The sequence below is a fragment of the Silurus aristotelis genome (assembly GCF_946808225.1).
Source record: "Silurus aristotelis genome assembly, chromosome: 15".
Classification (NCBI taxonomy): Eukaryota; Metazoa; Chordata; class Actinopteri; order Siluriformes; family Siluridae; genus Silurus; species Silurus aristotelis.
Window position 1 is genome coordinate 23917381 of NC_139588.1, and position 7500 is coordinate 23924880.

Genomic DNA, 7500 nt, shown 5'->3' on the forward strand with positions numbered 1-7500 from the left:
AACCATATGACTGAAAGAACTCAATTAGGAAACTAAAAACTCTAAAAACTCTGAGAACTCTGAAATGTTAACTAGTTCACTACTGTAGGTTTGGCTCTGTATCAAAATGTCGAATTACATTATGCTTGTTTCGTCTGTATTTTGTTATTTGCGTCCTGTACGATCTTTGACTTTCGAGCATTTTTTCCAGAAAAAGTATATATATATATAAATTGTGCATTTATTACAGCAAATTAATGGTGATGGGATGATGTGGGGGGCATGAGGGAGGGTTGGTTAGATCTTCACTCTATAGAAAATAGAACTGACCTTTTCTATGAGGGGGAAAGGACCACCAAAAGTCTGCATCTCTACCAAAATAGAATTTTCCATTCTCCACACTGAGCACACAGAGAGAGGGCAAATACTGAAACAACCCCAGTGTTTAACATCCTGAGCTCAGTACTGCTCCTGATGTGTATTTTTTGTTTTACAGGCCATTCCATATGTAATATTTGAACTGTCCACATGCTGATTCTCAGATTCTGACAGTTTCACACTAATGCACTGCACCTGTTAGTCTGATGGTCCGATCTGTAACAGTGGTGCTGTACACACAGTTCCTGGATGTTCCTGGTTGTTCTGTGTTGACCCTGTCACAGTTTAGTTCAGTTCTGACCCTGACCCTGATTGTTCTGTGCTCTCCAGATGGTCCACATTTAGCTCCATTTTCCAGGATTGTGGTGGATTTAAATAAAGTAGACGATCAAACCAGAGTCCTTCAATTGTTATTGAACAGTTACTCTTGTGTAGATCAGGCTTCTCATGTGCATTGTGTATTAGATTAGATTAATTTATTATAGCTGTAGTGAGGTTCATTTATTTCAATAATTTCTTCTTCTTGCATCAATTCCATTTTTATAATAACAATTTAAATCAATGAATCATGCACACGTTACCCTTTTTGAATCTGGTTCCTTTTGCGGTTTCTTGTGAGTTTTCTCCCTACCGCTGTTTTCTCTAGTTCACTCATCAGGTCTAATTTTCTGCATTTAAAAGGAAAACTTGATTAAATATCATTTAACTCATGTCTTGTTACAGCAGATTTAGAGAGTTGGGGAAGGGGGTGGGGGGGAAGGGTTGTGGTTGGTGGTTCCAGTGAAGGGGTGGGGGTTAGTGATTAGAGTAAAAGTTGAGGTTCTGGTTTAGATGTTGTGGTTAGAGTTAGTGGTTAGGGGTTGGTTTTAGGGTTTAGAGTTTGGATTTATATTTGGGGTTAGCGGTTAAGGGTTGAGGTATTGGTTAAGATTAGGCCTTTGGTTTGGAGATTATAGTTTAGGGTTGGTAGTTAGAGGTATGGTTTGGGGATAGGGGTTAGGGTTACCAGGTTCAGTTTAAAGACAAACGGTTGGTGTTGGAGTTAGGGGTGGGTTACAGGTTTTGGTTTAAGGTTTAGTGTTGGAGTTAGGGGTTGGGGTTTTGGATTATGTGTTTAGGGTTAGAATTTAGTGTTTGTGGTTAGAATTTAAGGGTAAGGGTTGAGGTTCAGGGTTAGGGTTTGGGGTTGGGGTAAGGGTTGACAATTAGTTATAGTGCTCAGAGTTAGAGTTAGAGTTTAGATTGGGGTTATGGTTAGGGGTTAGTATTGGGGGTTGAGGTATTGGGGTTTGGGTTAAAATTAGGGGGATTAGTTAAGGGTTGGGGTAACTTGTTTCAGGTTATCAGTAAGAATGAGGGGTTGTGGTTTAAGGTTTTGGGTTAGAGTTATAGGTAATAGTCAGCGTTTGTGGGTAAGGATTTTAGGTTAGAGTTATAGGTAATAGTCAGCGGTTGTGGGTAAGGATTTTAGGTTAAATTTAGGGGTAACAGTCAGGGGTTTGGTTTAGGGTTTTGGGTTAAAGATAGGGGTAATAGTTAGGGGTTAAGGTTACAGGTTTTGGGTTAGACTTAGGGGTAATAGTTAGGGGTAGGGGTAAGGGTTTCGGGTTAGAGATAGAGGTAATAGTTAGGAGTTGTGGGTAAAGGTTTTGGGTTAGAGTTAGAGGTAATAGGGAGGATTGTGGGTAAGGGTTTTGGGTTAGAGTAAGAGGTAATAGGGAGGAGTTGTGGTAAGGTTTTGGGTTAAATTTAGAGGTAATAGGGAGGAGTTGTGGGTAAGGGTTTTGGGTTAGAGTAAGATGTAATAGGGAGGAGTTGTGGGTAAGGGTTTTGGGTTAGAGTTAGAGGTAATAGGGAGGAGTTGTGGGTAAGGTTTTGGGTTAAATTTAGAGGTAATAGGGAGGAGTTGTGGGTAAGGTTTTGGGTTAGAGTAAGAGGTAATAGGGAGGAGTTGTGGGTAAGGGTTTTGGGTTAGAGTTAGAGGTAATAGGGAGGAATTGTGGGTAAGGGTTTTGGGTTAGAGTTAGAGGTAATAGGGAGGAGTTGTGGGTAAGGTTTTGGGCTAGAGTTAGAGGTAATAGGGAGGAATTGTGGGTAAGGGTTTTGGGTTAGAGTTAGAGGTAATAGGGAGGAGTTGTGGGTAAGGGTTTTGGGCTAGAGTTAGAGGTAATAGGGAGGAGTTGTGAGTAAGGGTTTTGGGTTAGAGTTAGAGGTAATAGGGAGGAGTTGTGGGTAAGGGTTTTGGGCTAGAGTTAGAGGTAATAGGGAGGAGTTGTGGGTAAGGGTTTTGGGCTAGAGTTAGAGGTAATAGGGAGGAGTTGTGAGTAAGGGTTTTGGGTTAGAGTTAGAGGTAATAGGGAGGAGTTGTGGGTAAGGGTTTTGGGTTAGAGTTAGAGGTAATAGGGAGGAGTTGTGGGTAAGGGTTTTGGGTTAAAGTTAGAGGTAATAGGGAGGAGTTGTGGGTAAGGGTTTTGGGTTAGAGTTAGAGGTAATAGGGAGGAGTTGTGGGTAAGGGTTTTGGGTTAGAGTTAGAGGTAATAGGGAGGAGTTGTGATTAAGGGTTTTGGGTTAGAGTTAGAGGTAATAGGGAGGAGTTGTGAGTAAGGGTTTTGGGTTAGAGTTAGAGGTAATAGGGAGGAGTTGTGAGTAAGGGTTTTGGGTTAGAGTTAGAGGTAATAGGGAGGAGTTGTGAGTAAGGGTTTTGGTTTAGAGTAAGAGGAAATAGGGAGGAGTTGTGGGTAAGGTTTTGGATTAGAATTAGAGGCAATAGGGAGGAGTTGTGGGTAAGGGTTTCGGATAAGAGTTAGAGTGAGGTGTTGGGATCTGGGATTAGAGTTAGGAGTGATAGGATTAGGGTTATTTTTAAATCATATTTCCACATTAGAAAAGATGAGACATGGACTGTTTATGTCAGTTATATTAATAACAGTAACAGTCATAGTTCTTCAGTACAGTTACAGGAAACTGGTGGATTAGAGGAAATGTTTTTAGATTGGACCTGTTTACAGAGAACATGCGCTTAAAAAAGAGCTGTTACATTCAACTAATAAATATTTAGATTTCCGTGCGTGTTTAGATGTCAGGCCGTGACGTCGCAGAGCGTTAATCATGAATCATTTCCACGCAGTAATAAAGTGCTTTAGTCGTAGAGTGAAGCTGTTTCATTCTGCAGCACTTCATCTTTCAGACAGCAGTTACTGTTCACACGTCTGCAGTGGAATGATGAATCTCCTGAATCTCCTGTGCTCTGGCAAAAGTATTTAGTTAAACCTCTACAACTTTCACTTTCTGTCCACTAAAACTTAATTCCTATTTAATCAAGCTCTCAGATGGCATTGTTCAACATCCTGAAGCTCACTGCGCTCTGATCTTCACAGATGGAAGGAACCACCATCCATGATGGAACACACTTTATCGTTCACTTGTGCTTGGACGTGTAGTACAGCTTCAATTAACACGTGCTTTAGATATATTATATCTCATTATATATTATTTTTCATCCATTCAACAAAATAGTTATTGTATGATACACTCGGTTACACACAAGTTCACAGAAGATTCTATGACCTTGATTTAGTGTCTTGTGGCTGTATTAAGATGTATGAATAATGAAAGCGTGCTGGATCAAGTGCTAGTCTATGTGCTGCTGAATACTACTACAACTATAGAGATGTCAAATGAAGATGTTTGGAGATACACTTAGAATTGGGACACCTGACTTTTTCAGCTATATTTGGTTCCTCCTCAAACCGTTGCCAAACACACAGTTGAGAGACACATTATTGTATCAGACATCTCTGGGTGTTGTTGGATGTTGTTTTTTGTTGATGTTAAATAAAGAAGAGAACAGATTGTAGACGCTTATGTTCCTCTGGACATCCAGATCCCAACAATAAAGCAATTCCCAAATCAGGAACAGATCAAAACATCATTTTTTTAACTGTTCAGTAACATCAGACTCATCAGACCTCATGAAATTTTCCCTTCACTTGAACTAGGAGACCCAAACCTGTACCAGCATGACAATAATAATGACTATAACCGAGAGTATATGTAAACAAACACAATGCAGTGCAGAAACAGCAGGAGCAGCAGTCAAGAGGTGCAAAAAACAGCATGTAAACAGTGTAATATGGTGAAGTATAAATAATAATAAATAAATGGTGGTGGAATGGATTGAGATGAGTAATAAGTGTGTGTTAAGTTCAGGTTGTACAGTTCAGAAACACACATTTGAGTGTGTGAGTGTGAGTGTGTGTGTGTGTGCGCGTGTGTGTGTGTGTGTGAGTTCCAGTTCAGTTCTGTGGTAAGGAGTCTGATGGCTTGAAAGAAAAAGCTGTTACACAGTCTGGATGTGACGGCTCGAAACCGCTTTGCTGATGGCAGGAGGGTGACAAGTGTGTGTGACGGGTGTGTGTGAGGGGTGTGTGTGAAAGGTTTGTGTGAGGGGTGTGTGCGTTTGTCCACAATGCTGTTGGCCTTGTGGATGCAGTGAGTGGTGTAAATGTCCATGATAGAGGGGAGAGAGATGCCGATGATCTTCTCAGCTGTCCTCACTATCCTCTGTAGGGTCTTGCGGTCCGAGACCGTGCAGTTCCCAAACCAGGCAGTGAATGCAGCTTGTCAAGATGCTCTCAATGGTCCCTCTGTAGAACATGGTCAGGATGGGGGGAGGGAGATGAGCTTTCCTCAGCCTTCTCAGGAAGTAGAAATGCTGCTGGGCTTTCTTGGTGATGGAGCCGGTGTTAAGTGACCAGGTGAGGTTGTCTGCCAGATCAACACCAAGAAATTTGGTGCTTTTGATGATCTTCACTGAGGATCCATTGATGATCATTGGAGAATGGCTGCTCTGTGACTCCTGCAGTCGACAACCATCTCTTTAGTTTTGTCAACGTTCAGAGACAGGTTGTTCGCTCCACACCAGGCTATTAACCGTTGCACCTCCTCTCTGTATGCTGACTCATCGTTCTTGCTGATGAGACCCACATCTGCTAACTTGACGATGTGGTTCGAGCTGTGCAATAATCAATAAGTCAGCAGAGTGAAAAGCAGTGGGCGGAGCACACAACCCTGAGGGGCCCCAGTGCTAAGTGTGGTGGTGCTGAAGATGCTTCCGAGATGTTTCCGATCCAGACTGACTGAGGTCTCCCAGTCAGGAAGTCCAGGATCCGGTTGCAGAGGGAGGTGTTCAGGCCCAGTAGGCTCAGCTTCTCAATCAGGTGCTGAGAGATGATTGTGTTGAATGCTGAGTTGAAGTCAATGAACAGCATTCGTACATACGTGTCCTTGTTGTCCAGGTGGGTGAGGCCAAATGGAGGGTTGTGGAGATGGCATTGTCCGTGGAGCAGTTTGGACGATACACAAACAGCATGGGGTCCAGTGAAAGTGGAAGCTGTGTTATGATGTGCCTCATGACGAGCCTCTCGTAGCACTTTATTACGATGGGTGTGAGCGCGGAAGGAGGCGTGGTCTTCCTCGCCTTCATGTTGATCTGTACCTCAAACTGGCCGTAGAAGTCGTTCAGTGCATTACAAGCAGGTGATGTCGTCTTATAGATCGTGATGGCCTGGATGCCCTGTCGCAGCAAGCCAAGGTCGCAAAGGTTCTTGATTACTTCATCATGCAGATTAGTGGTTGCATGATTCCTGTACCGTAACAGCGTCTGGTGGTCGTACACTTGAACACAGCTGTCTCTGGTGTCCATGTATTGTGAAAAGTCGGGCTAAATACGGTAAAAGCACTATTTTTGGATCCGGAAAGGCCGCTGCGAGCTACTGCCGTGCCGCCATCTTGCATTCCTACTGAACATAATGACTTTTCTAACATGCTTGTGACTAAATGAATCTCCACAAACCTTAAAAAAAAAATCTAGTGGAACATCTTCCCAGAAGAGTGGAGGTTATTATAACAGCAAATGAACACCAAATGTGGAACTGGATGTCCAAAAAGAAGCACATAGCAACCTTATAGTCAAGTATCTACAAACATTTGGTCAAATAGTGTAGAATCTTTTACTTTAAATAGTGTTACATTTGACAGCAAAAGTAAAAGCTGATTCACCAATTCTGAGTCCCTGGAACTTTCTCAGAACATCTTCCGAGTTTATTTCCACGATTCATCTGATTTTATGGTCAGCTGACCCTGTGATTTAACCTGCACAATGTCAGGAGGAGGAGACGGCCCATAAAGCTATGGAGGTGTGATCTAAAAGACGACACTGATTGAGGGGAAAACACAAAACAGGCCATGATTAATAGCAGATATTGGTGCATTGTTGAGGAATTTGTTTATATCCAAAGGAGTAAAAGAACTTTCCAGAGAGCGCCTGATGTTTGGAGAAGACAAAACAAAGTGGCTATGTAGGACTTAAATATGTAGTTTTCCATGTGTAGGTGTTCCTGGAGTATCTCTGGGATCTATTAGACTGGATGTTCATGCACCTGGAAAGATTATTTTACCTTCTACAGGGGCAGTAGAAACAACCCTGATACACTAAATGGACTTCGCATTCCACATTCACTGTTATAATATGCTCTTCACTCTTCTGGAATGATGTTCCACTAGATTTTTTTAAGACTTCAGAAGATTTCTGGAGATTTGTGAGTTGAGGAGTCCTGGGGTGCAGTCCTCATTCACATTCATTCATGTTCAAAAGGGTTGGAGTTTTATAGCAGGAGATCGTCCATGTCTTCCAAACCATGGAAAGCAGATCTTCATGGAGCCGGGATTGTGCAGAAACATCTGGAACTGGATGTTTTGGGTTTCCTAGTTTAAGTGAAGGGAATATTTTATGCTCCAGCATCCACAGATGTATGATACAATTGTGTGCCTCCAACCTTGTGAGAACAGTTTGGAGAGGAACTTTAAAAAGTGAGGTGTCCAAATACTTTTGCCATACAGTGTATATTGTCATATTGAGATTCCTTAGACGGAAACTGAGGGACCATTTAGCACTGATGTATGTGTGTGTGTGTGTGTGTGTGTGTGTGTGTGTGTGTGTGTGTGTGTGTGTGAAGGCTGGTTGAGAGATGAATGGGCAGGGCAGGGAGACTTGGTCAAGGTTCTGCAGCCTTCAGCTGAACTCTTTAATTTGACAGACAGCTAGTGATAAGGACTGACTCAGCTAAAACACACACACACACA

The 7500-nt window shown here is 42.4% G+C and overlaps 1 protein-coding gene across 2 annotated transcripts in view; it reads left to right on the plus strand.

Moving 5' to 3' along the window:
• The window catches only part of itpk1a (inositol-tetrakisphosphate 1-kinase a), a 31070-nt gene that overhangs the window by 4551 nt on the left and 19019 nt on the right, over nucleotides 1–7500 (plus strand). The gene's annotated exons all lie outside the window — the stretch shown is intronic.